At 42.8% G+C, this 27,422-nt stretch overlaps 1 protein-coding gene across 5 annotated transcripts in view; it reads left to right on the forward strand.

Moving 5' to 3' along the window:
* Window positions 1–2,476: 2,476 nt before the first annotated feature.
* The window catches only part of EPB41 (erythrocyte membrane protein band 4.1), a 177,976-nt gene continuing 153,030 nt past the window's right edge, over window positions 2,477–27,422 (forward strand). For 2 of the 5 annotated variants that reach the window (XM_040974060.1, XM_040974061.1), the window contains exon 1: window positions 2,484–2,661. The gene's annotated coding sequence lies outside the window, so the exon portion shown is untranslated. Of the gene's footprint in view, window positions 2,662–27,422 lie in introns of all 5 variants that reach the window. The other 3 variants (XM_040974057.1, XM_040974062.1, XM_040974059.1) reach the window with 3 other exon arrangements.

Genomic DNA, 27,422 nt, shown 5'->3' on the forward strand with positions numbered 1-27,422 from the left:
AGCTCTTGCTGCCCTCCACTCCACAACAGAGCTTTTCCATGAATCCTATCACCAGGGCTTCGGGCCAGCTGTGTCCCTAATCCACGCAAGGCCCAGATCTGGATAGGGTTCAGACTCTAACTGTCCCCTTCAATCCCATCCCTTTCAGGTCACTGGAGGCCTCTTCTGCCCTCCCAAACCCTCCCCACTGGTTACCACCTCATTTCCCCATCTAGTTTCCCTCTATTTGGTGCAGCTGGTGTTTGCTTTCACTGAGCTCCTTTCGCAAAGGGGAAGGATTAAGATCCTTTCATGCACTTTTTTTTTTTCTTTTTTGCTTAGTGCCCTTGACTGCTCCAGGGGCTAACAGGCAGCCAGCAGGGCCTGTATTCCCTAGGAAGGAACAGGAGGGGTTGTGGGGAGTTAGTGGTGGGCTCAGCTGGCAGGCGGGATGGAGATGGCCCCTAGAGACCATCTTAGCCCGGGATCATGGCACAGCTGCCACCAGACGTAAGCATGGAGCCGAGGTGTTTCTGCCTAGGAAGTCAGCCTCAGTGAGGGTGGCTGCAGCCACTAAACTTGGTATCCAGGGCAGCTTCCGCAGGGCAAGCTGCCAACTGCATATCTGGTTTGTAGGAGTCTGAGGGGGCAGGTGGGTTCATCACCTTAATTCCCACTCCTGTGTGTGACGGCTCTGGCCGCAGTCAGTGAAGTCCACTGCAACAGGTGACAGTGTATATCCAATGTATAAGAAAAATCCCTCAAGTCATGATGGTACTCTACGAACTCCTTGCATCTCTAGGCTAAGAATTAAAAGTCAGCATTGGAATTCAGGTTTTTCCGATTCTATTGCCTGAGTAACATTTTGGTGTGGTGTTGAATGGCACTCTGCAGTATTTTTTTCTTTGAAAGATTTATTTTATTTATTGGAAAGCCAGAGTTAGAGAGAGAGGGAGAGAGAGAGAGAGAATGGATCTTCTATTTGTTGGTTCATTTCCCAAATGGTTGCAATGACTGGGCTAGCAACCAGGAACTTCGTTTAGGGGTCTGCCACGTGAGCACAGGGGCCATCTTCCACTGTTTTCCGGGGTGCACTAACACAGAGATAGATGACAAGTGGAGCAGTTGGGACTCAAACTGATACTGTATGGGATGCCAGCGTTGCAAGCCATGGCATAATACACAGCATCACAACGGCAGCCCTGGAACTCAGAATTTGTGTGACTCATACATGCTCTGTGTTTTTTTTTTTTTTTAAACTAATTCGAAAGCCAGAGAAAAGCAAGCTTCCATCCACTGGTTCATTCCAAATGCTTGAAACAGCAGAAACTAGGGGTTTGGCCCAAGTCAGGCGCCGGGAACTCATTCTAGGTCGGCTGTGTGGGTGGCAGGCACTCAATCACTGAGCTACCACCTGTTGTCTCTCAGGGTCTGATTTAGCAGAAAGCGATGTGGTCATCTTAACCTATGGGTCAAACACCCAACCTGCTTAACCCGGTTATGGGGGTTCTGGACTGAGAAAGCCAAGCACCCCGGGAGGGCTGCTGCCTGGGAAGTGAGCCCAGGCAGCCTGAGCTGAGATTGTGATGAGATTCCAGGAGGCAGCCCAGCTGGCATGAATGGGCTCCGATGTCAGATTGCCTGGCTTCTTATCCTGGCAGGTCGAGGTCTCTCGGCTTCAGTTTCCTCATCTCAAAAAAAGCAGTCCTAGAACCTATCTTCCCTTATAAGCCTCCTGCGTCAGAGTCTTCTTTCTGCTCCGCGGGGCGCCCAGCAGCCTGCAGAGACCAGCCTGGTAGGGAGCCGAAGGGTCCAGGGGCCGCTGCAATTGCTGGATGGAAATAAATGCACACAGCCGACAACTGTCAGAGCAACACGGTGGAATCAGGAGACGTTTCAGTGCAAAAGACAGCTGAAGTCACGGCGCAGCCTCAGCACTTAGGGTCCATCCCAGGCCTTGGTGCAAGATCACGGAATGTCGGGCATAGGTGCGAGCTAGGACAAGCTGAGGTCCGCACAAGCCGAGGTCACCGGGCACCTCACGGGGCAGGCTCTCCATGAGTTCTTCTTCCTTGAAGCTTCCAAATGTAAGGCCTCTTACCTGGTCCTCCTCCGGCAGGAAAAGGCCTCCCCTTCATCCAGCGCATCACCTGCTTCGTATCCCACGTGGGTGCTGGTTCCAGACCGGGTTCGACCTACGCATGCGCACAGGCAGCCGGGAGGCCCCCTCGCTTTTCCCCATTTTTGTTTTTTCCTTCCCCTCTCCTCTCCTTACCCACCTAAGGGGGGGGGGGAGGGGACGGAAAACGAGGGAAGCAGAACTTGGCTCGAGCCAATAGGCTGGCGGGCCGCGGGCCCGGCCCCCTCCTTCCCTCCGGCGCGGTCCAATAGGAATTTACTACAATGTTGTGGCGAGCGTCAGGGGAGGGGCGCGCGCGGGCGGGCGGGCTGCGGGCCGGGCCGGCCTCGCCTCGCGGAGGGAAGGCGGGAGGGCGCGCGCCAGGGCTGCTGCTGCTGCTCGCTCCCTCCCTCCGCCGGTGGGTTCAGTCAGTCAGCCGGCAGCCCGCAGGCCCGCGAGCCGCACAGGGCCCGAGCCTCGGACGCCGGCGCCTCCTCCTGCCATTGTTCCTCTGGCTGAAGCGGCGGCGGCGGACGCGGGAGCCCGGGCCCCGGGAGCTACCGGTGAGGAGGAGGAGGAAGCGGCTGCGCTCGAGCTGGGGTGTGTGGTGGGCGGGCGCGGGGGGCGCAGCGCTGTCCCCGAGAGGACGGTCCAGGCGGTGGCTACGGTGCCGCAAGCTCTTTGTCTCCAGCCCCCGCAGGCTCGGGGCCGGGGGCGCTGGTTGCTCCGCTGAGGGGCCTCGTCCGTCCGGTGGGGCGCTGAGGGGCCGCGGCCGGGGCTGGGGACTCGGCTTGGAGGAACCCAGGGCTCGCCGGGGGCTGCAGAGGACAGGGGGCCGGGGTTGTGCCGGAGGAGCGTTTGAAAGTTGTCTTTCTGACGAGCCCCCCCACCCTCCACACACCCCGGGTCTGTCAGCCGTAGCACGGTGGGCGCGAGCCGGCGACCCCATGGGGGGAGCCTTGCAGGTTTCGGACGGTGACGGCGTTGGGTGCTGCTGCGGAGCGAGCTCTTCTTCGTGACCAGGGTGCGGGGCTGTTTGCAGAAGTCGGGTGGGATCTGCAGGGTGGAGGGAGCCCTCGCAGGACTTCGAGGCCTTCCCGCCACAGACACCTGCATCGTTAATAAATAAATAAAAATCTCCCAGACCGGAGGGATCCGGTGTATTCCCCCTCTGGGGTTACGGATCTCAGTGAGCAAAGGGTTAAGCCGGTTCGGGGAGCGTCGTGACCTGCTTTTCTAGGCGTGCATCTGCCAGCTTGGAAATCTTGGCCGGTGCTGGCCGGGCCCCTACACCTGTGGAGAGACCTGGCTGCCCGCTCGCCCACCCGGGGTGGAACCAGGCCTTTCCTCCCCGGGGGACATTTCCTCCGTTCAGGGATCCCTATTGCTTGGCACGGGCATTCTTGGGGGCGCAGAAGGAGAAAGTGACCCCATTCGCTGCCAATTTGCTGACGGCTGGGGTTCTGCCCCCCAGATAGCGACTGTCACCCTGCCATGTCTCCTGTGCCCTCCTACAAATGACTAGTCTGTGGAGACTTGTCAGTTTTTGGCAAGTATTGCTGATTAGGAGATAGATTTCTTCAATTTCTTCTTCTTTTTTTTTTTTTAAGAGATGCTGAGCTTTTTTTTAGTAGTCTGGGTGATTTCACAGCCGCTATTTCTTCCTTCTGTTTTTGGGGAAATTGCAAGAAATGGTTGTGTCTTGTCTTGGAGATTATGCTAGTGGGTTTATATGCTCTTGAGGACATACCGTACTCAATGCTGGTTTTTTTTGTTGTTGTAACTATATTCTCAGGAGTGGCAAGCATTTTCTTTGGTTTGATTTTTTTTTTTTCCTCAAGGAGGATTGATCCATTAATGTAGCATTAATGCTAAATCTAATGGAAACTTAATGTCCTTTTCTTTAAGCTGAAAACACAATAAATTTCTTTGCCAGGTATGACGTGTGGATTGATGGGCTAGTTTCTTAGGGTGATACTCAAATACTACATGCATACTATGTAACAGACTGGCACACAGCAAACACTCAGATGGCCCGAGAAATGGATATGATATTTGAATATCAGATTACCATAGAATCAAAGTGCTAACTTAGCGTGTTTTCTACCAGAAGCTTGTAATTAAAGATAGACATATTTGTAGCTGAGTATTCTGTGCCTTTGCCAGTCATAAGAGTAAACTCACTCTTGGATCCAAGTTCAGAATGCAAACCTTTTCATTTTTTTTTTTTCTAACAAAGTCATACTTTTCTTTTTGTGATTGATTTCAGGCTTAGAAATAAATGTTTTTAATTGTTAGGTCTCACCAAAATTCTCCTAACACTTATTTCAGTGTTGTATACCACGTGTCTTAGAGATAACTTCTTGCACGTGCTGGCCAAATCTGTCTTTCCGTTGGTATTCACCTGATTCCTTGAATTCTCCAACCACCTTGACGTGCGCCCATTTGCTCTCTCTGCATCTTTGAACATACTGTTCCATCTGTACTTTTTCATTGATATTCCTTTTATTTTCTGTTTCCTTGAAAATGTTTGGTGTATTGATAACCTTAAGTTTGGGGAAAAGTGTTGTGTGGGGAAGGAACTTGATGGACCTGTTTGGTTTTTAGTTTTCCTTGAGCCTTGTTAGTGTGGCCAACTAGGTGAGTTTGCTTTAGTTTATTGAAAGGATTTAGGCTTTTAGTACCCCATCAGTTGTGTGGCATTTAGTGGTAGATGATGGCCTGTGGTGGATTAAGAAAACCTTTTACTGAGTAGGAATTTGGCCTAGGGGTGGAGAACCTGGTTAGGATGCGCCCCCCCCCCCCACCACATCCGAGCACCTGCATTTGATTCTTAGCTGTGATCCCAGCTTGAGCAGCAGCAGTGGGGACCTCTGTGACGGGGTTTCTGCCACCGCTTTTGGTGTCCTGGATTAAGTGCCCAGCTCCAGACATTTGGGGGGTGAACCATTGAGACTTCCATTCTGCACAGAACTAAAAATTTCATCATTGGATGGGCTTGATGTGTGGAAACTCTGGCTGTTTGTAAGCAATAGCAAAGTTTTATCTTTTAGGTGGATATCTGTTTGCTTTCTGCATTTGTTCTCCTTTATGGGCCAAGGGCCAGTATTTTCTTAATGTTTGTTAAACACCCAAGTCATGTTTATTTAAGGAAAATAAGAATTTTTTTAAAAATAAAGATTTAGTGTTCAGCTGCTCTGAAGCTGGGAGCCAGGAGCTTCTTCTGGGTCTCTCACATTAGTCCCAAAGACTTGGCCCACCGCCCCCGCTGCTTTCCCAGGCCATAAGCAGGGAGCTGGATTGAAAGTGGAACAGCCAGGATACAAACTGGTACCTATATGGAATGCTGGCTCCACAGGGTAGAAGATTAGCCTAATGTGCCACTGTGCTGCTCCAAGAATCAGCATTTTAAATATGCCTACCCTGAATTGTAAAATGATGTAAAGTTTTATATGATAGTATAAAAATCATTGCTTTTGCATATTTAAAATTGCATTAAAGCTAAAATTGCTTTCATTGTATTTTCATTTTAATAAATAATCTAAACAATAGCTAAATTAATAACTGATTTTAAATGATTCCTCTGAAAAAAGATTGTGGCATATTTTTTAGATATGACCTATATATTTTTCCTGTTATTATCTTCTGGCAGGTTTGTGCTCCACATTTGAAGTGGACTGGAGCGAAATATTCTTACATGCAGTTTTAGATCACAGAGTTTAGAAAATTGGAGAGAGCTAATGTCCCATCTCATTCCCTGGCTTGTGGTCTTAATTTCAAACACATTTATGTTACAGGAGACAGTGAGCTAAAGATACTGCTTGGTTTCCTTCCTCTGGTTTATCAAAGACTCAAGTGTCAAGGTTAGAGCATTGGTTCATAGGAACTTGTGTTTTCTTCAGGTACTCTTCACCAGTTTAATAACAGTGGTCTGATTTTGTTGTGAATGGCTCCTGGGGGCCCTGTTGGGTTCTGTAATGCAGAGGAGCATGCCTTTAAGCCTCAGGCTGTTCCAGAAGCAGGCCAGCACTGGCTATGCTGCCAAGATAGCTTTCCAAGAGTCTCTGTAAATTCGTGATTGGCCAGCTGCAAGATGTGGCTTTGTCTCTGCCTCTGAGGGACTTGTTTTTCCCCCCAGTTTTGAACATAGAATAATTTTTTCTTATGAACAACTTTGGTTTTTTTCTCTTTGAAGAAAGCTATTTGAAAATTAAAATTTTAGAAGAGACTTCTGAATTGATCAGTTACAGGCCTTACTTATGTAGGTAATGCAGAATTACTGGAAGATGACTGCTTCAGGTATTATAGCTTTTAGTTCGACAAGAACTGAATGCCAGGTATATATGGTAATTTGTATTCATTAGTCTCTTGGTGCGGGACTGGCAGCTTACTGTGTGTCCTTGTTACATGAGTGGATTCATAGTGTGTTAGGTAAAATGCGTGGCAGCAGATCCTTTGGTGTGCACACAGAGTTAGATTAGTATTTTGGTTTACTCTGCTGCTGTTTGATGAGTACACAGTGAGAAGAATAAAGAAAAGTTACAGCAATGAATGGTGTTCAGAAATTGGAGACATGAAAAAGGAAAGGTTTCATATTTTGTGTTAAGGGCTGATTCCATTCAGAACTGACTGCCTCATTGGCAGTTTACTTCAAATGTTGACTTTAGGATAGACGAAAGCCTTACCCTTGTTTTTGCTGCTTACTTTTGTCCAAATGGGATTATGCCCACCTTGAAATGTTTGAAAATCTGTTCTTTGATCTCTGGAGGAAAGCAGCATTTCGTGCCGTGCCCGTGTGCTTCACGGGATGCTATGAAGAGACCTTCGTATTCTCTTCCTCTTTAGCTTCTGCAGTTTCCCCCAAAGTTGCCCTGAGAAAACAGGCAAGCTGTGTGGAAACTGGGATCCCGATACACAAATATTCTACTCCTCCTTCCTCCTAAGGTTTGTATTAACAGGAAGCTGGAATCAAGCACTAGGGCTGGGAGTTGAAACTAGGCAGCCATCGTGGTGCAGCAGGTTCAGCTGCCCTGAATTCTTATTTTGTTTCTGATTCAGCACCCTGCTGGTGTACCTGGGAAGCAGTGGATGATCGCTCAGGTTACTGGCACTCATGTGGGAGACCCAGGTGGAATTCAGTCTGTCCAAGCCCTGACTGTTGTGCTCCTTTGGGAAGTGAGCCAGCAGATGGAACAATTTTTTATTTTTCAAATAAAAAAAATTTTTTTTAGTGAAACAAAAACAAGAGAACTTAAGAAGAAGCTAAGCGGGCCCGGCACGGTGGTGCAGTGGTTAAGGTCCTCGCCTTGCAAGCCCGGGATCCCTTATGGGCGCCGGTTCTATCCCGGCAGCCCCACTTCCTTTCCAGCTCCCTGCCTGTGGCCTGGGAAAACAGTCCAGGACAGCCCAAAGCCTTGGGACCCTGCACCCGCGTGGGAGACCCAGAAGAGGCTCCTGACTTCAGATTGGCATAGTATCAGCCATTGCGCTCACTTGGGGAGTGAATCATCGGACGGAAGATCTTCCTCTCTGTCTCTCCTCTCTGTATATCTGCCTTTCCAATAAAAAAAAAATAATAAAAATAAATCTTAAAAAAAAAAAGCTAAGCACCACAGCGTGGGATGTGGATGTTTTGACTGGTGTGTGGTTTAACTGCTGGGCCAGATGCCCATCTCGTTTATAGAAATCATTAAGTGACCCTATTACATTGCCTTTTAACACCATGCGATCTGAAAGGGGTACACCTCAGTGCATTCCTGATGAAGGAATCCCAACCATTTTAATTGAGGGGCCAAGCATAGATTTTAGTTTGCCAGTTTCAACTTCTGCATGTAATGAAGTCAGCAGTGTTTCACCTTGATAATACATTTGGTACAGACTGTTGAAATTAACTCCTCCTCCCCCCAGTTTTTCGCCATATGGACACAGGCAGAACCGTCAAGAGCGCCAAGGATTTAAGCCCTCAAATTTTACCTGCCAACAATTTCAGCATGCTATTGGGGACACATGGGAGGCAGCTTAAAGTGAAGACTCCCCACCCCCACTCCTGCCTCTTTTTTGCTACCACCTACTTGCTATTTCTTGCCCATTTCTGTCTCTTTTTTAATGATTCAGTGCTGTTGCTAGCTTACTACCTGCAGAGTCTTGCTAATCTAGATGGTATTATGTAATTAGATAAACCTTTTACATGGTGTCTCATGATATTGTATACACGTCCGCCCGCACATGTGTCTTTATAGTAATTTCTCTCCATCTGGTGTTGGAAATGGAGCTTTTTGTGAGATTATTTTTAAATCTTCAAGCTTTCTGGCATCCTCAACGCTTGAAATAACACAATTGCTTTTGGAGGCAAGAAAATCCACATAGGATATTAGTGGTTTTTCCTGTAAAGATGTAAACAGCACTTTATTTAAAAAATCATATCCTGTGTTCCAAACAGGCAAAATGTGCATTTTATGTTTAGATAATCTCCAGATAATTTGCCGGGTAGAAAATAATCAGTCAGTTGTTGCCAAGTAGATAAAGGAAAGGAAAGGTACTTAAGGGAAAGGGGCCAAGAATATGAAGCCTGTTAGAGGAAAGTGATTTCAAAGATATTTTTGGTTTATTTTCTTTTGAATTCTTGCAGTATTTATTTGTTGTGTGCCAGATTTTGTCATGTGATTTTTTTTCTTAAGATTTTTATTTATCTGAAAAGTAGAGTTACAGAGAGAGGGAGAGATAGAGAGATCTTCTATTTGCTGCACTTCCCAAATGACCTCAGATGCCAAGGTTGGCCCAGGCCAGAGCCAGGAGCTGGGAGCTTCCTCTGGGTCTCTTATGTAGGTTCAGGGGCCCAAGGACTTGAACTGTTTTCCTGCTACCTTCCCAGGCACACCTGTAGGGATCTGGGTTGGAAGTGGAGCAGCAGGGACTTGAACCAGCACCTGTATGGGGTGCCAGCATTGCTAACACAGGTCAACAGCCTTATACTACAATGCTGGCCTCCAATTGAGGTTTTCTATTAATATTAAATTGATGTCTCCTCGAACTGCCGGACCCTGTACTGGCAAGCACACACACACAGTTCAGGGTATCACTGCAGACGAAGTTTCTTTGGCGATCCCTCCAGCTGAACTGCTGATCTCAGAACCCCAACCATGAAGAGACTATGTCAGCTAGTGGATTCTGAATAGATTTCATTGTGCTTAGAACAGTGAGATTGGCAGAAATTAAGAACTGTTGAACTATCAAAACTGCTTGAACAGGACCCTCGGAATATGCCCCACATCAGGGACCTGATGGGTGAGAGGCTGGGTGGGGCTTCTCTGTTTATTCTCCCCTTACCCCAGATCTAGAAATAAAAATAATAATGTGGAAACAATGGTCTTACCCACTTTCCTGTAACCCTTGACTCTTTGTGTCCTAATCAACTATGTAAGATTATCAAAATAAAAAAATACGTTAAAAAATTGATGTTTCTTAATGAGACTGTCAACTTTTGGTGTACATGGGCTTGTTACTATGTCTTTAGTTCCCTTTCCTGTTCTCCTAAATGTAGAAATAGTTCAGTACATTAGCTAGATTTGTAGCATAGAAGGTATGCCATGGTGTTAGTGAGAAGGTGAATTCCAGGATAGTTTAGAATTAAGACCTGGTCTCTGATGATGTCTTTCTTTCTGCATGACACTTTATTTCAGAAATATTCATTATGCCTCTCCTAAAACACACACACACACACACACACACACACACACACACACACACATCTTACATGAACTCAACACTGTTTTTGTACCTAAGAAAATTAACAGTATTTCTGTGATATCAGCCAATATCCAATCTGTATTTAGACTTCTTCACCAGATTTTTTTGTTGTTGTGGTCCCTTACATTTCCTTTCATCTAGAATAATACTCACCCCTTTAATTGTCATTAACTTTGTTCCAGTTTTAGCACATGTGCTGCTGAAGCGAGCACATAATTGTCATTAACTTTGATGAGTGCTGGTGCCAGTTGACTTCTAGAATGTCTTATTTCGGGTTTGTCTAATTGTTCCCTGAAGGTTGTGTTTAATTTGTTTCTTTATCTGCTTTGTTCCCTGTAAACTGGAAGTTATCTCTGTAGATTTGATTAGGTTTAAATAGTTTTTGGCAAGAATATTTCAAAGATAATGAGTGTGTTTTTCATTTTGCATCACATCAGGAAGTTTATATTGTCTGTTTATAATGTCTGTCCCATAATTAGTGACTCTGATTTGGATCACCTGGTTTAAGTGGTAATCACCGTATTTCTTTGTGGCAAAGGTCTATTTTTAATATTTAGAATGTTACATTGGCATCTGTGAATATCCTGCTCCCCAGTTAACCATTTCCCACTGGTTTTAGCATCCGTTGATTCTCAGGGGTTGCAGGTGAAGTCAGCTCTTGAAGATGAATTTGAAAGATTTCAATTTTGGAGGGGAAGAAGATAATGGATATCCTGTATTAGACAGGCTTTCATGGATTCTTGCTGAAGTTTGACTCTTGTATTTTCTTCCTGATGTGTTCCTAAAATTAGGCTCTGATGTTAGATTTTATTTGGCTGTGGAACTTAATGACCGTAGAATTATATTTATATTTGATTGTGCTTTGCTAAGCTAAATTTAATTTTCTTTTTTTTTTCTGGGTATACACTGTTCAGTTTTGCTTATTATGTGTATGTAATTAACCTTTTACTTTTAATTTACTTCATTGAAAAGTGGAAAAAGAGCAAGAGCTCCTTTCTGCTGGTTCATTCACTAAATGTCTACAACAGCAGGAACTGAACCAGGCTGCAACCAGGAGCTGGGAAATCAGTCTAGGTTTTCCAGGTGGGTGGCAGGACTCAGCTACCTGTGTCATCACCTGCTGCTTCCCAGGGTGCACAGCAGCAGGAGGCTGGGCGCAGGAGTAGACCTAGGTGCACTGACGTATGCCAGTGTACCACCTATCGCCTTAACCACTATGCTGGATGCCTACCTCGACCTTAATCTTTTATTTGAAAGTCAGAGTTAGATTGAGCGAGACAGACAGGACAGGGCCATTGATCCCTAATATACTTATTTAAATGTAATTTTCATAGAATCGAGTCCTTGCCATTCACGTGAAAGATCTGGATTGAATTTCTGGCTCATGAACATGTGGGGAGTAAACCAGTAAGTGGGATAAATCTTCCCTGTCTGCTTCTGCCTCTCAAAATAGGCTAAAATATACATATATATGTGCATAGACATACATATATACATATATACAGATATATAATTCTATAATCATTCTGCAGTCATTTCACTCTAAAGCTCTGCTTTTGGCCTCATGAAATACCAAACAAAGCCCCATGCACTACTGAATATTTTTCATTAATTAGTTTTAGATAACACAGCTATTAAAGATAAGCCCACAAAAGTTGTACCTGAGGAGAAAAAGAATTATTGGGTAAATCTTAAGTAGATGACATTGATTTTTTTTCCTGTTTAATTAAATAAGTACTGTCTTTAGGACATAGAATAAATGATCAGTTTTTTTTAATTAAAATTGTAGAAATTAATAAAAACTCAAAGATTACTTAACAAATCAGAGAGAATATCAACCTACATTTGTTAAGACTTAAAAGATTCGATGGAGCAATGAGACCAGTAATGCCTTCAAGCTAGCAAAACCTCTTAATTGATACCCTCAGAACACTCTTCCCCACACCGGAGTCTCAAAGATGACATCAAGTGACTGCTCCTGCATTCCCCAGGTTTGATGTTTGGTAGCAAGGAGCAGCCCCTTCCCCTCTCCCAGCCCTGCAGATACAGGAGAAAAAAAAATTTGAAACTTTTGTCCCACCTTCCTTCCTCCATAACTTGACTCTTCCCGCCCTGATTAGTGACCCACATGGACATATATCCTTCTCAACTACACAAACCACATTAAAAACACAATAAAATAATTATACATAAAAGAGTTAAAAAATTCAGGGACAGTGCTGTGGCATAACACATTAAGCTGCCATCTGCAGTACCGGATCCCATATGAGCACTGGTTCGTGTCACGGATGCTTCACTTCCAACCCAGGTTCCTTCTAATGCACTTGGGAAAGCAGCAAAAAGATGGCTCAAGTGCGTGGGTCCTTGCCACCCATGTGAGAGACTCCCAGTAGAGATTTGGGCAACTGGTTTTGTTGTAACCATTTGGGACGTGAACCAGCTGATGGAAGATCTCTCCTTCTGGCCTGGAACTCCTTCTGTGTCTCCCATGTGTGTGGCAGGGCACCGAGTAGTACATGTTCCACAGCTCTCCCAGGCACGTTAGCAGGGAGCTGGGAGGAAAGAGAACAGCTTGGACTCAAACACCCGTATTGAATGCTGGTATTTATAAGCAGCAGCTTTACCCACCTCATCACAGCAATGGACTTTGTTTTTTAAAGACATCAGATGTTAACAAGGATCATGGAAAGCAGAATAAGGGGACAAAGAACGGGGCAGGCAGAGTGAATATTTTTGGTACTGATGGTCAGAGATGACCTTACTGATGACTTTTCTGATGAGGTGATGTTTGAGCAGAGCCCTGAGTGGATGAAGAAATGAATTAAGTAGCAATGCAGTTACTTGGAGGAAGGGCACCACAGGCTGAAAGAGCAACATGCATTACGGTTTACTGTGTTTGGTGTGTTGGGAGACATTATGTAAGCCCGCAGGGTGTGTCCAAGTATTCTGAAGGTTGAGTTCAGAGATGCGGCACATACAGGGAGCAAGTCACGGAGGGCCTTGACTCTGGTAACACTTTGTGTTTTATTTTGAGACAGAGGCTCACAGGAGGATTTTAAGCGGGAAGATTTTGATCGTTCACTTAAAACCTATTAACCAACTACCTATACCGAGCAGGACCCAATGCCTGATTAGAAGAGTATTGACAATGTGACCACTATCCTTGGAAACTTAATGAGATGGCGTAAATGGGAAATGATGGGGTAGGCACTCAGAAATTTAGGAATAGAGGCTCTGTCATGGAAAGATGGCCAGTTGTGGAGAAGACATAGAGCAAAACTGGGGCTAAAAGTAGGCTCTCCTTCTTTGCTCAACACATTTTATTACTGTTTTTACTGGATACCTACCTCTTATGTGTCAGGTAAAAATTAATAGTGCTAGTGTTTATTGATGACTTATTATGAGCCAGGCTGTGTGCTGTGTCCTTTATAGGTGTGACATTAGGTTTTATAAAGTGTGGGCTCCAGGGCTAGAATGCCTGGCTTTAAATTCCAGTTGTGTCATTCTTTAACTAGTGACCTTGGGCAAGTTCCTTAATTTCTGTACCTCACTTTATTCCTTCTGTCTTATAAGCATGATAAAAATGCATATCTTTTAAGGTTTTGTTATTGAGTGAGTTAATGTGTGAAATGTTTAGAACAGTGCCTGGCGCCAGATGAATGATAACCATGATTATTTTTGCATTTAAACCTTTCAGCATCTCTTTGGAGTAGATATTATTAATTTATTTTATAGCTTAGCTAACAGGTTAGAAGTTATCCATAGTTACACAACTAGCAAGTGAAAATTGGCCTTCCAGTTGGCACTCTTTACTGCCACACCTTTGCTTAGTGTGTCTGTGAGCAAATGTGGAAGGAGAGATTAGATACAGGCCTTCCCATACCCAAACCAAAGATTTCTTAATAATTGTGATCCTTGGAAAGTACTTTTATATATTTTGGCTACATTTGCTGTGAATTGAGGATGATATCCACATACCAGAATTAGTAAAAGTAACTTAGACAGGGACTGGTGTGATCGCTCAATTGGTAATCCGCTACCTGCAAGTGCCGGGATCCCACAGAGGGCACTGGTTCACGTCTAGGCTGGTCCGCTTCTGATCCAGCTGCCTGCCTGTGGCCTGGGAAAGCAGTCCCAAAGCTTTGGAACCCTGCTCTAGCATGGGAGATGCAGAAAATCCTCCTGGTTCTTGGCTTTGGATGGGTGAATCAGCATATGGAAGACCTTTCTGTCCTTTTCTTTCTTTGTAAATCTGCCTTTCCAATAAAAAATAATAAGTAAATATTTTTAAAAAAGCAAATTGGAAAAATTTTGCTGTATTGTGTGCCTGCCACATATGAGTTCCTGGTCAGGTGTTTGGACCAGTGGTTAAGATTGGACACTGTGTAAGATTCCTGTGTGCCACGTATGTGCCTGGGTTTGATGGCTACATTCCAGCTTCCTGCCGTTATAGACCTTCGGAGGCAGTAGGTGACGGTTCAGGTAACTGAGTGTCTGCCATCCATGTGAGAGACTTGGGTTGAGTTCCTGCTTGTACTGTTACAGTCTTTTGGTGAGTCAACCAGTGGATGGGAGTTGCAGCTTCTGGAATCTGTATCTGCCTCTCTGCTTCGCAAAAAAAAAAAAAAGTTTGGTTAAGCATAATTTTTACATCTTCACTCACACCTTTTCCACGTAAATTGAATATCCATGTGCCTGTATGATTGTCATATAAATGTATATATGTAACAAAACTATATAAAAGGCATGGTTTTGCTTAGCGGTGTTATTTGGCTTGATTCAGGGTTATACTGTTTGATTTTTGGGCCTGCATTCGAGTACTCTAAAAACCCATTTCACAGCAGGTCTGGCTTTACAGCCTCATTTCCGGTTGTAGGACAGTCATGTGGTTGATGTCCCCATTGTTGCTTTTATCTTTTTGCAGCAGATGTGAAAGTAAACATACAAGGTTGAAAAACAGGAAGGGGTTTAAGTTGAGAGGGTGTTTTTGCAGAGTGACTTGTGCACAAGGCACCTGAAATGCCTTAAATCTTTGTGACTTCTAGCAGTTAGAAAAAGTACAATTTAAGTCAATTAAAAGCAAGTAATTTTACATCTTAATAAACTCATGATTTACATAGCTTTTATACATTTTAGAAAAGTAAATGTTTATGTTACTGTTTTTAAAATAACTGAAAATTGAAAATTTGTAGTCATCCCAATTATAGGTTCTTCTTTTTAAAATAGATTTATTTATTTTTCTTGGGAAGGCGGATTTGCAGAGAGGAGATACAGAGATAAAGATGTTCTGTCCACTGATTTACTCCCCAAGTGATCTCAACGGCCGGAGCTGAGGTGATCCAAAGCCAGAAGCCAGGAGCTTCTTCTGGGTCTCCCATGGGATTGCAGGATCCCAAGGCTTTGGGCCGTCCTCCACTGCCTTCCCAGGCCACAAGCAGGGAGCTGGGTGGAAAATAGAGCCCCTGGAACACAAGCTGGCACCATATGGGATCCCAGGGCATCCAAGGCGAGAACTTTAGCGACTAGGCTACCGTGCTGGGCCCAATTGTAGATTTTTTAATCTTTGAAATATTTTTTTTAATAAAGAAAATAAAAATTTAAAAAATTGTTATTGAATTAGCTTTTCTAATCATTACGTTTGGGAAGTTCGAAAGCTGAAGGCTGAGTTAGGGTTTTATTGCTCTACTCCGTGACCTTTGCTCTTGAGGAAGGGAATTAACACCAAAGGTGGCTGTTATCAGATACTGCTCTCTGTATGTTAACTAATGTAAAGATTCCAGTTTTTGATATTTGTTTCCCAGTGTGTTTTTATGGCTTTGGTGAAGTCACTAGGTCCCATTCCCCTTCTCACCCCTTTCTTTTCTTCTCTTAAATGATGCTTTTGATGAGCACTTTTCTACTAACAGTGTTTGGGAGCCTGTGAGGTAGTGTCCTGTAGGATGTGGGTTTTAGAGTCAGCATCTCGGTTTACAGTCCATTTCTGGCTTGATCGAGAAGAAACAGCTTGCTTTCTCAATAAATCAGAGTCTCTAGAGCTGGCTTTCAAAGAAGGTTCTGCCTGAGGGATGGAGTCACAGGGACTCACAGCAAGGATTTTGTTCCTGAAGATTCACCTTCTCTGGGCGAAATCTCTTGCTGACCTCAGGAAATGCTGTTTTCTCTAATTTTCTGTCCCACAGGAGAGTTTTAATCCTCCTGTAGGACAGAGAACCAGCTGGAAAGCTGAGTACTTTATTAAAGACTCAGATACAAAGGGAAATAAACGTTATCAGTATGTGTCTAGCTTAATCTGACTGACAAAACAGAACTCACTTTTCTTCTGTGTGTGCTCTTACTGGGGATACCTCCCTTGCCTGCCCACCGCAGTGTCTGCCTGTGGGGCCTAAGCCCTCTAACTCCTCTCCTGGGGTGCCTCCCACAGATTCAGATCATTGAAAACACAAAGGAGAAGCCCCCCACCTCCTCCCAGAGTAAAAGAATTCTCTCTCTTTCTCCCCCCCGCCCCTCAGATTTATTTATTTATTTGAAAGGCAGGGTTACAGAGAGATGGAAGTTGGCTACCCACTGGTTCACTTCCCAAATGGCTGCAGTGGTCAGAGTTGAGCTGATCTGAAGCTAGAAGCTAGAAGTTTCCCTGGTTTTCCCACATGATTACAGAGGTCTAATGACTTGGGCTATCTTCCCTTAGTTTCCCAGGCACATTGGGAGGGAGCTGGATTGGAGGTGGAGCAGCCAGGAGCTTGAATTGGTGCCCATATGGGATGCCACAGGTGGGTGGCTTTAACTGCTGTACTGCAGTGCCAGCCCCAGGCCAGTCAGTGCTTGTATGTGTGATCAGCACCAGATCTATGTACAGCACTGGAGGGAGACCACAGTTACCCCAGAATGTCTAATTGCCATTCACAGAAGAGAACACAGACAGTAGGGAGGTGTCGGGGAGAGGTAGAGAGGTTTGCTGTTCAAATCATTTCTGATCGCAGCTCAGTAACTTGTCACAAAGCAGCCGTCCATAAGTATTTACTTCCCATTCTTAGAATCTTAACTCCATTTGATCCCTAAGGAGCTATTTCTAAGTCTGTTTTTTTTTTTTTAAAGATTTATTTTTATTATTTTTTCATTGGAAAGGCAGATATACAGAGAGGAGAGACAGAGAGGAAGATCTTCCGTCCGATGATTCACCCCCCAAGTGAGCGCAACGGCCAGTGCTATGCCAATCCGAAGCCAGGAGCCTCTTCTGGGTCTCCCACGCGGGTGCAGGGTCCCAAAGCTTTGGGCCATCCTCGACTGCTTTCCCGGGCCACAGGCAGGGAGCTGGAAGGGAAGCGGGGCTGCCTGGATTAGAACCAGCGCCCATATGGGATCCCGGGTGTGCAAGGCGAGGACCTTAACCACTGCGCCACCGTGCCGGGCCCCTAAGTCTGTTGTTTTATCTATGAGTTTTGTTTGAGCAGATCCTAGCACTTAATCAGGCCCAAAGTTAGGCTGAGCATTTGGTGATAAACATAGGTTGGTGTCTGGATGGAGACCCTGTTACCTGAGCCCACTGAGTTTAAATGTTAAAGGTGGTGCCACAGGGCATTAGTTTCAAAGGGGGTGAATTGAGACAATGTCTCTGGGCTTGTTTCTGAGTCAGAAAAGTAGAAAGATCTTTGGTGTAACAGATTTAGAATCCTGGCTCTGATAACACAAGCTGTGTTTTTGTTGTTTTGGCCAAGAAAAATCTGCTTGCTAAATTTATGTAATGTTGATATAATGTATCCTGAGAAGATTGAAATTCCTGAATAGATTAGAAATGATATGTAATATTATGTAATTGGCTTAGCATTATGCCTGTCACATAGTGTGCGCTTAAGGAATGGAAAGTAATTATTATTGTATAGCAGCTTATTTATTTGAAAGGTAGAAAGAGAGGAAAGGATAATCTTCCATCACTGATTCACTCCTCAAATGCCTGTGATAGCGAGGGCTGGGTTAGGTCTGTGTGGCTCACATCGGTGGGAGGGATTCACCTGTTGGAGCCATCAACTGCCTTCTCGATGAGCACTGGGAGAAATCTGGATCAGAAGCAAAGGCATGACTTGATTCTAGGCACTCCAGGTATACTATGGGAAAGTCAAAACCTGCTCTGTAATTATTACTTTAAACATTATTTTAAATTCCTTTAAAATCCACTTTGTTCTCATATATTGTTCCAACCTTGGCTTTTTAAGAAAATAGCTGCTTTGAGATCTAACAGTCTGTATGATTTACCCATTTTAAAGTGTACAATTTGGGCCCAGCATGGTACTAGCATTGCACATACCAGGATCCCATATGGGTGCTGGTTGCCTTGGGACCGACCCTGTACTTGCATGGGAGACCTGGAAGAAGCTCCTGCCTCCTGGCTTCGGTTTGGCTCAGCTCCAGCTGTTGCGGCCGCTTGGGAAGTGAATCAGTGGACACAAAATCTTCGTCTCTCTGTCCTCTCCTCTGTGTGTCTGACTTTCCAATACAAATAAATAAAAAAAAAGTGTACAATATACCAGTAAAATTTTTAGAAATATTTTGATTTATTTGAAAGAGAGGCTGAGAGTGAGAGAATAAAACAAAGGCCTAACTTTTCTATTAACTGTCTGATATAGTAATGTAACTCTTTTACAATCATTTTTTGTTCCATACTTCTCAAGATTTTATATTGTAGTTTTGTAATACCATTTCCTGCCGAGATAATATAGAGATAATTCAATCTTTCTTTAGCGTATTGGTCTTGGCAGGGACTATTGCAAATGAGGGCCGTAAAGCTTAAGCTTAGTAAGTAGTTTTAACTGTAGTATGCTTATTCTGTAATCTAATCATCGATTATAGTTGTCATAAATTGTCTTCTGTGAATCATTCTTTCTTGGGCTTAATGTTCAGTTAGAGACTTATTTGTGCTGTATATTTTGCACTGTAGTAATTTTCCTTCTAGGGATGTGCATTGCTATAAGTCATTTTTGACTGTGAAAGGCTGCTGCTTTGTTTTTAACATCTCCCTTAACATGCGCAGACATCTTGCTTTACCAAATAGCTGCTCTGTCTTATCATAGGATTGAGCTTGATATAGGTACATGCTTTTTACCCTAAGGTGCTCTCTTTCAGTTCCTCAGTACCTTTTCTCTTTCCTGTCAGTGTTAGTTTCTCTCTTTTTCTAGTAGCAGTGGAAATCAGATCCAGTATTGAAAGACAGTAGGCTGTCCGGTACCCTGGGATGGTATCAGCTGGCCATTCCCCATCCCCAGGTGCCGAGGCGGTTGGGAGGCTGGGTGTGGCTTCTCTCCTTGTCTCTTTTGATATAGGAGGAAGTAAAAGAAAATTTGGAAACAAAAGCTCTCACCCACTTTCCCCTAACCCTCGATCATTCCTATCCTGATCAACTGTATAAACATCATCAAAAAGCTAAACCCCAAAACACAAAAGCAACAATAAAAGAAAAGCTATGCTCTACAAAGCACTTAGAGGTAAACTTGTTCCCTGGTAGCACACTCCTCCACCCATTCCCCCTTTTCCCCCCAGAACAGAGGCAGGCCTTCCATCTGCTGGTTCACTCCCCAGATGACTGTAGATGCAGCCAGGGCTGGGCTAGGCCAACCCCAGGAACCTGGAATTCCATTCAGATCTCCCCCAAGGCTGGCAGGAGCCTAAATGCTTGGGTCATCTTCCACTGCCTTCCTTAGATGGTGCTTCAATATGGAATGCTAGTGTTGCAAGCGCTGGCTTAGGCTACTGTACCACAATGCTGGCTCCTGCATTGTTATCATTAGTCAATCTTGTACTATTAAATAGCCAAGTGAGACGTACAGTTCTGAGGTCATTCTTTCACCACCAATTAAGACTGGGGTGACCAGATTTAGGGGTAGTGTTCATACAGCCTTCTGAGTTTTCTGGGCAGACTTGGTGACCTTGCCGGCTCTAACAGCTTTGTCCACTGATAGGACAACACACATCAGCACCTGTCTATCTCAGGGTGTGATTGGAAAAACCAGATTGAGCAAGATGATCAGAGAAATTCTTAATACATGGATGTGCTAGCAACCATTTCAATTATAACACCATCATTAGGTTTCAAAAATTTAGGGCCAACTTCTCCCAATGACGTCCGTCAGTCATTCCCTTCAGCTCAGTCAATTTTCAAGCACTGTGAACAAATTTACAAGCACTGTAGCTAACCGCTCCGGGACATAGCCAGTGCTGATTTGGCCTGGATGGTTCAGGATAGTCACCTGAGCAGTGAAGTCAGCTGTTTCCATTGGCAGAGCATTTTTGCTGTCACCAGCAACATTGCTGCAACAGACATCTTTGACAGACACATTCCTGACATAGAAGCCCACATTGTCCCCAGGAAAAGCATCACTCAAAGCTGCATGATTGGACCTGGTGAGTTGGCCTAGTGGCTAAATCCTCACCTTTCAACTGCCAGGATCCCATATGGGTGCTGGTTCATATCCCGGGTGCTCCACCTCTCATCCAGCTCCTTGCTTGTGGCCTGGGAAGGCAGTGGAGGACAGCCCAGAGTCTTGGCACTCTGCACCTGCGTGGAAGATCTGGGAGAAGCTTTGGGCTCCTGGCTCCTGGCTTTGGATTGGTTCAGGTGGCTCTGGCAGTTGTGGCTACCTGGATTGGATGGAAGATCTTTCTGTCGCCTAAATCTGGTCACCCCAGTCTGTAGCTCTGACTTTCCAATAAAAAGAAAATAAATTTTAAAAAGCATTATGATTTTATTATTTAAAAAAATTGTTTTTATCTTTTGTCTGGAGAGCAGAGATGGGGAGATCATTTGTCTATGGGTTTACTCCCTAGATGCCTGCCATAGCTCAGGCCAAAACCAGGAGCACCAGAGCTCAACCTGGATTTTCCATGTGAGTTGCAGGGACCCAGCTACTTGAGCCGTCATTTGCTGCCCCCCAGGGTGCCCATTAGCAGGAGGCTGGATGTGAAGTGGAAGAGGCAGGACTGGGCCTGGGCACTCAAGTGGTAGTGGGCAACCTAAACAGACACCTAACTATCACACCAAATGTCCTTCCTAGGTTGGTTCATTTTAAGAGATTTGTTTATTTGTTTGCTCCCATTAGTGCTAAGCTTTAGAATATCAAAATCACTCTTCATTTAGATGTTTTAATTCATTTTTAACCAACTGAAAAAGCAGGTGCTAGTAAATGGTAAATCATTGATTTTCATCAGCATGTTCTCTGCTAAACTTGTGACCAAGACAGGCTGACTTACTGGGGTAAAAAGGAACCTTTAAATCATTGAGAACCTCTGCCTTTTCCTCTGTATTTCAAGTTCTATTGCTGTGAGATTTTATCTATTCTGCTCTTACCACTATTGCCTGAAGCAATTAATTTTAAGTTTAACATTTTCCAATGCTGACACCTATGTTCCAGTTCTGTCTTTTCACTCCCAATGGGGTAAGTCCATTGGGATGTTCTATGTCATTACCTCTGTCCACTATTCATTTATCCACTTACTTGTTCTTTGCCAGTCACTGGTTAGCAGTAAGGATTTCAGAGATGAACAAGACGTAATTCCTATTCTGAAGGAAACCAGTAGTCCAACTGGGAATAGTTGTGTAGGGAGATAGATAATCACAGGATATTAAAGGATTACACAAAAGGAAAGTCAGGTAAGGAAGCAAATTCTACTCCAGGGAACTAAAGTGGTAAGGCTTGATACTTGAGTAGCTTCTTGAAAAAGACAGCTCAGAATTAGCCAGGCCAGTTGGAAAGAGGTGTGGAAGAGCTATTTAAACAGAGGGGATCTACGGACATGAAAAGGAGAAACATCATGGCCTTATTGGGGGAACTGTGATTGATTTGCTGTTGCGCAGTGCCTGATGAGGACAGAAATGAGGTGGTAGTGAGAAACTAGGGTATCAAGAATCATGGGTATTGTTACTAAGGAGTTTATGGTGCAAGTCAGAGGTCCAGGTTCATTCTGTTGCATATGAATATCTGGTTATCCAGCACCATTGGCTGCAAAGATTTTCCTCTCCTACCTTGAATTGCCTTGGCACCCTTGTTGAAACCTTGTTGTTAGGCATATATGTACAGGTTTTATTAAGTCTTTGTTAAGATTTAGCATGGGATTTTCACCCCTCATTTATTTAGGTCATACTTATTTTTTCCATTGTTGTGTTGTAGTTTTCAAGTAAAAGTGTTGAATTCTTTCCTTAATTTATTCCTCAGTATCTTTTTATACTGTTTTAATGGAATTGTTTAATTTTCTGATTTGTATATAGAAAGAGAATTAGTTTTTTGAATGTTGGTCTTGTATCCTGTACCCTTACAGAACTTGCTTATTAGCATTAGCAAATTGTTTTGTGGTTTCTTCAGATTAAAAAATTTCTTTTCTTTCTTTTTTTTTTTTATTAGAAAGGCAGATATACAGATAGAAGGAGAGACAGACAGAATTGCTTCTCGACCTTTTGGTTAAGGAGAGACAGAAAGATCTTCCATCCATTGGTTCACTCCCCACGTGGCGACAGTGGCTAGAGCTGAGCTGATTTGAAGCCAGGAGCTGCTTCCAGGTCTCCTGTGAGGTGCAGGGTCCCAAGGTTTTGGGCCATCCTCGACTGCTTTCCCAGGCCATAAGAAGGGAGCTGGATGGGAAGTGGAGCAGCTGGAACACAAACTGGTGCCCCTGTGGGATCCCAGTGCTTGCAAGGCGAGAATGTAGCCATTGAACCATTTTATTGAGCCGTAATGTGTAGGGTTTTAAAAATATGTATTTGAAAGGCAGAGAGGGAAGGATAGAGGGCACTGGAGAGAGAGAGAGAGAGAAAGTGCCTCTCTGCTGGTTCACATGCCAGGTCTGGTTCAGGGCAAAGTCAGGAAGAGCCAGGAACTCCATCTGGGCCTCCCACATGAGTCTCTAAGGCCTTGTGCAGTGCTGTTTCTGAACAGATCATCTGGAAGCTGAGTAGCAGCAACTCGATTGGACACTTGATGGGGATGCTGGTATTGTGAGAAGGCAGTTCGCCCTCGCACCACAACGTCAGCCCCAAGAAGAACTGTTGGTGCTGAATTTGTACTGAGTTGAAAGAGATACTAGTTATCAGCAGAGAGAGTTTTCTACAAAGAAAATATATAGAAATAAATGACTTAAAGGCCTTTTCCCTTGATTTCATAAGTAATATGAAATTTAAAAATTTTTGTAGTGTTTTAGAAAGTTTTGGCAATAAAGTGAAGTATAATGATAAAACTAAAAGCTGTCCACAACCCTGTCAATAATAACACTATAAACATTTTGATATTACTTCTTTCTGAGCTGTTATAAGTTTTTCTTTTTGAGTAATACAGAATAGTCTGTTAACATCTGAATATTTCCTATTTTGATTATTGTCTGTTTAGAGTTTCTTAAATAGATGTGCTAACAAAGTCAGAAAATAAATTTCCTTCTTTGCATGATTCAGAATGAACTAGATTGACATAAAATATAGTTAAGATTGATTAGGAACACTGCAGTGTTGATTAGGATGGGCCCAGTCAGCTGTTATTCTTGTGAATCAGTCAAAATGCCCAGCCTGGGCAGATGAATGGGCACTGACGCATGTTTGAAAATGTTCGTCTTTGAAGAATTTGAATTTATGGCTTCCAAATAGAAAATAACCTGGATTTAGACTTTTTTTTGATAATGTGTGAAATTTCATTTCTTTAAATGTTTTTTATTAATAGAAGTAAGAGTTTTGTGTTTGACAAACACTTTGTAGTTTTTCTATTTCAACCTTTTATTCAAAACATGATTCTCCTGTTGTAACATCTGTCCGTGGTCAGTTGGATTGGAATTTGACAAAATGAAAACATAAGCAATTTAGGATAATGAGACATGGTGTAATAATCTATGGTATTTTCTATTTTATACCTCATTTTTTATTTTGGTGTGTTGAAGTTTGGCATATCTGTTATTTGTAAGTCATTCCAAATTGAAAAATTCTTCATTGGTTGACTTAGTGATTCTTTTTTTCATTAAGGTTGCAACTGTATTTTGTGTTTGTATTCAGCCCCTGGTTTTTATCATGTAGCTTTCAGCAACAGAAATAAAAGTATTAACATGATAGCTGGATAGTATAAATATCTAAGGTTGTCCTAGATTTCAGGAGCCTGGTTCATATTGTTTAATGCAAGATGATTTTAAATGAAATGTAAGTAATTGCTTCAGGTGTTTTGTGTTTTTAATGTGGAATGAAATAAACTCATACAAAGCACAGTGGTGAGAAGCCTACATCACAGTTGAAAGAAAAGATTGTGTGTAGAGAGAGAATATGCAAAGTGTAGTGGGGTAACAAGGGAGACCAGGGGCAAGTGCATAATTATTCAGGAATAGAAATGGAGCAGCTGCTGGTATGCAAAGGGAAGGCCAAATTAATGGATCACTGTAACTTTACATTCTTTGCTTAATTATGAATCTTAAATAAGCCCTTAATCCCTTGAGGGTGAATGGCTTTCTTTTTGTTAGTTGCAACCAGGGAACTCTTCCAGTGTTTGAATGCCATTAAAAATAGAATTAGTATGGATGCATCTCAGTGTAGATTGAACATCTTACTGTTTAGAGTGTTTCATATGAACTCTTTTAACAAGAGTTAAAGCTAAATTGTTTCCATTTTTAATTGTATCAATTTCCAATGAGTAGAATGCATGTTGTTACAAATTGAGATTTTTTTTTTCACAATCAGTCCCTGATACCTTGTTACTAAGGGTATCTTGTAGAAATTGTCACATCTAAGTAAGCCTTCCTGCTGTGGAAGTTATATTTCGTGTAACACAAATCATGTGGGATTTTTTTTTGTTGTTGTTCGCTTCTAGAAAATGATAGCACATGAAAAGCTAAGCAGATTGGTAATTCTTGGAAAGCTGCTGAGGACAGTATTGTGGTAATGCACTAGAGGGGAGAATTAGGAGTGAAGCTGGAGCAGCAGCTCAAGGGAGAGCAACCCTAATCCAAAAATACAAACCGAATGCTCTGATACATGAAACTTTTCAAAAATCAGCTTGGTTTAATATGATCTTCAGAGAGTTTCAGATTTTAGAATATTTGAACTTTGGATTAGGACTGCTCAGTTGATTGAGTCTGGATCAGTATTCCAAAATCCCGAAACTCTAAAAAAAAATTCTGGTTCCAAATGCTTCAGATAAGGAAGACTGAATTTATAGTTCAGTGTAGAATGGAATGTCCTCTTTTAGTGATGTAAATCGGTACTTTGTATCTTACTGTGTTATTTTATGTGGTTATTATGTTACATTTGATACATTTAAAAAGAATAAATGAAACATAAAACCCAATTTAGAAAATATACTAAAAGGAATACCTCTAAACCTACCATCCAATTTAAGAACTAGATAGTTACTGTAGGTGTTGGGAACTGCCATGGTTCCCCTGTTATCTGTTCTGCTAGCTTTCCTGCAGAGGTAACTGTTGAATTTTATATTTTGTTTTTACTAGAAAAATAATTTTCATTTGCTGTAAATTACTATAAACTGTATGTTACAATAGATCTTTCAAAATGCTCCTGTAATACAGTTCATGCGTTATGTAACAGTGGGGCTATAGTCTAAGGGACACATTGTTTGGCAATTTTATGCTTACACAGAGGAAACTTAGAGAGACCTGGATGGGTAGCCTACTGTCTCCCAGGCTGTTAGCCAGCGTCTTGTGTGCCACCCGTCACTGACTGCAGCCTTGTTACACAGCATGTGATTAGACTGGTGTGTTTCTCAGCTTCATAAAAATTACGTATTTTGAATTATCTGATTCTTTATTTTTTCACTCTGAGGGTTTCTAAGAAATTTACTTATACTTAGTGCAGATAACTGTAGTTGATTACAGGTTCACTGTGCTGTAACATTGCATCCCGTGTCTGTTTTCTTGATTATCATGACAGTGTTACAGTGGATGTTGTTTTAAGTGTTTTCTGAGTTTGTGAAGTCTCTTCATAGACCTGTGCACTGACTGTAAAAGCATCTTAAAATTTCTCTCAGATAAATATGTAGGACTAGGATTACGGAGTAATAGAGTACATGTTTAGCCTAATAAGATAGATCAGGTAGGGTATTAAGCATAAGTAATGATCAGAGCAGTCCATAATTATCAACAGTTTAATGAATAAACTGTGGCTTAGAGATGTTATATACCCATGGCTGAAAAGGTCAGACCTATGTTTGTCTAACTTGAATACCAGAATTTTTGATCTGTGAGGTTGTTTTATTTTTCCTTTTTATGGTTAGTGTCTGTAACCAGGCTTTAAATAAAGTATAATTGGGACACATTCTAGAGTGACTGTCTAAATCCTAGGTCTGTTTTCTATGTGTGTGTTAGTTAAATAATTTTTATCTATATTAATAAAACTTTTGGCTCCATGAAATTAGGATCCCAGTCTCCTTCTAAGTTTCTGCTCTGTCAACCTGAACATATGGCTTCTATTCCAGAGGTCACAAGGTGGCTGTTCACACCCAGCCTGCCATCTGTGCCTAAGAAGGAGGAGTAGGGGGAAGGGCAGGAGGCCAAAGGGCAGTGACTTCCATTTACATCCTGCTGCCTGGGAGGAGAGGCTTTTAGCGGGGACCTTCCTGCCCTGAATTATATGAGGCTTCTGTTCAGAAGGAGAAGTGAGAGACATCTTGGCCAGATATCTAGCGTATTCTGCACTGTTATGTCACAGCCAATTAGAAAAAAAATAGGACTCTTCAGTTTACCAAGAATGGTTTTATAATTTTTATTCTTCAGTGATTGAGAACATGTGTTTAGAATAATCAGATTGAGTTATATGAGTATAACTCAGCTGAGTTTTATGAAACGTTATTTTTACATTTTTCTAGTGCATTAGTGGTTAGAAGGAAGAGGAAGGATTGAGTAACAATGATACCAGAAACAAAGCGATTTTGTGTGCTTTGGAGGAATTAAAATGGAGACTGAAATTACTGCAGCGAATCAGAAAAGAAGCTGGAAGTGAGAGATAATCAGCTAAGTGAGATTGACCTGGGCGGATAGAGGTTGCCTGACATGAAGATGTCATGGATACTTTTTGAAATCAGGAGATCTCAAAGAGTGCTAAACTTAAGCTAGAGGGTAGTTTGATGGCTTGTGTTACCCAATGCTATAAGTCACCCTGGGGAAACTGAGAAAAAGATGTCTAGTTCAGGTTGGGGTGTAAAGAAGGGATAGGACCAGAAGGAAAGTAGAATTATAGCTGCTGTTAAAGTGGACTTAATTGAATTGTGTAATAATTTACTACCTAATGTGGTAAAATAATTTTTTACCCTGCCTTCTGTAAAGGAGACACTTCCTGTCTCCCCCCATCTCCCAACCCCTGCCTCAACCCTTCATTATCAAAGTGATTTATGATCATGTAATAAATCCGGAAATCATAGAAAAGGGAAAGGGAAAACATCCCTTCACCAGGAGTTAATTATGGTTTTCTTAGTATATTTCTTCTATTCTATTCTATTCTATTCTATTCTATTCTATTCTATTCTATTCTATTCTATTCTATTCTATTCTATTCTATATATGAAAGTCAGATATACAGAAAGAAGGAGAGACAGAAAGGAAGATCTTCCGTCCGATGATT

The sequence above is a fragment of the Ochotona curzoniae genome, unplaced genomic scaffold (assembly GCF_017591425.1).
Source record: "Ochotona curzoniae isolate NIBS_2020 unplaced genomic scaffold, NIBS_Ocur_1.0 contig_2404, whole genome shotgun sequence".
Classification (NCBI taxonomy): Eukaryota; Metazoa; Chordata; class Mammalia; order Lagomorpha; family Ochotonidae; genus Ochotona; species Ochotona curzoniae.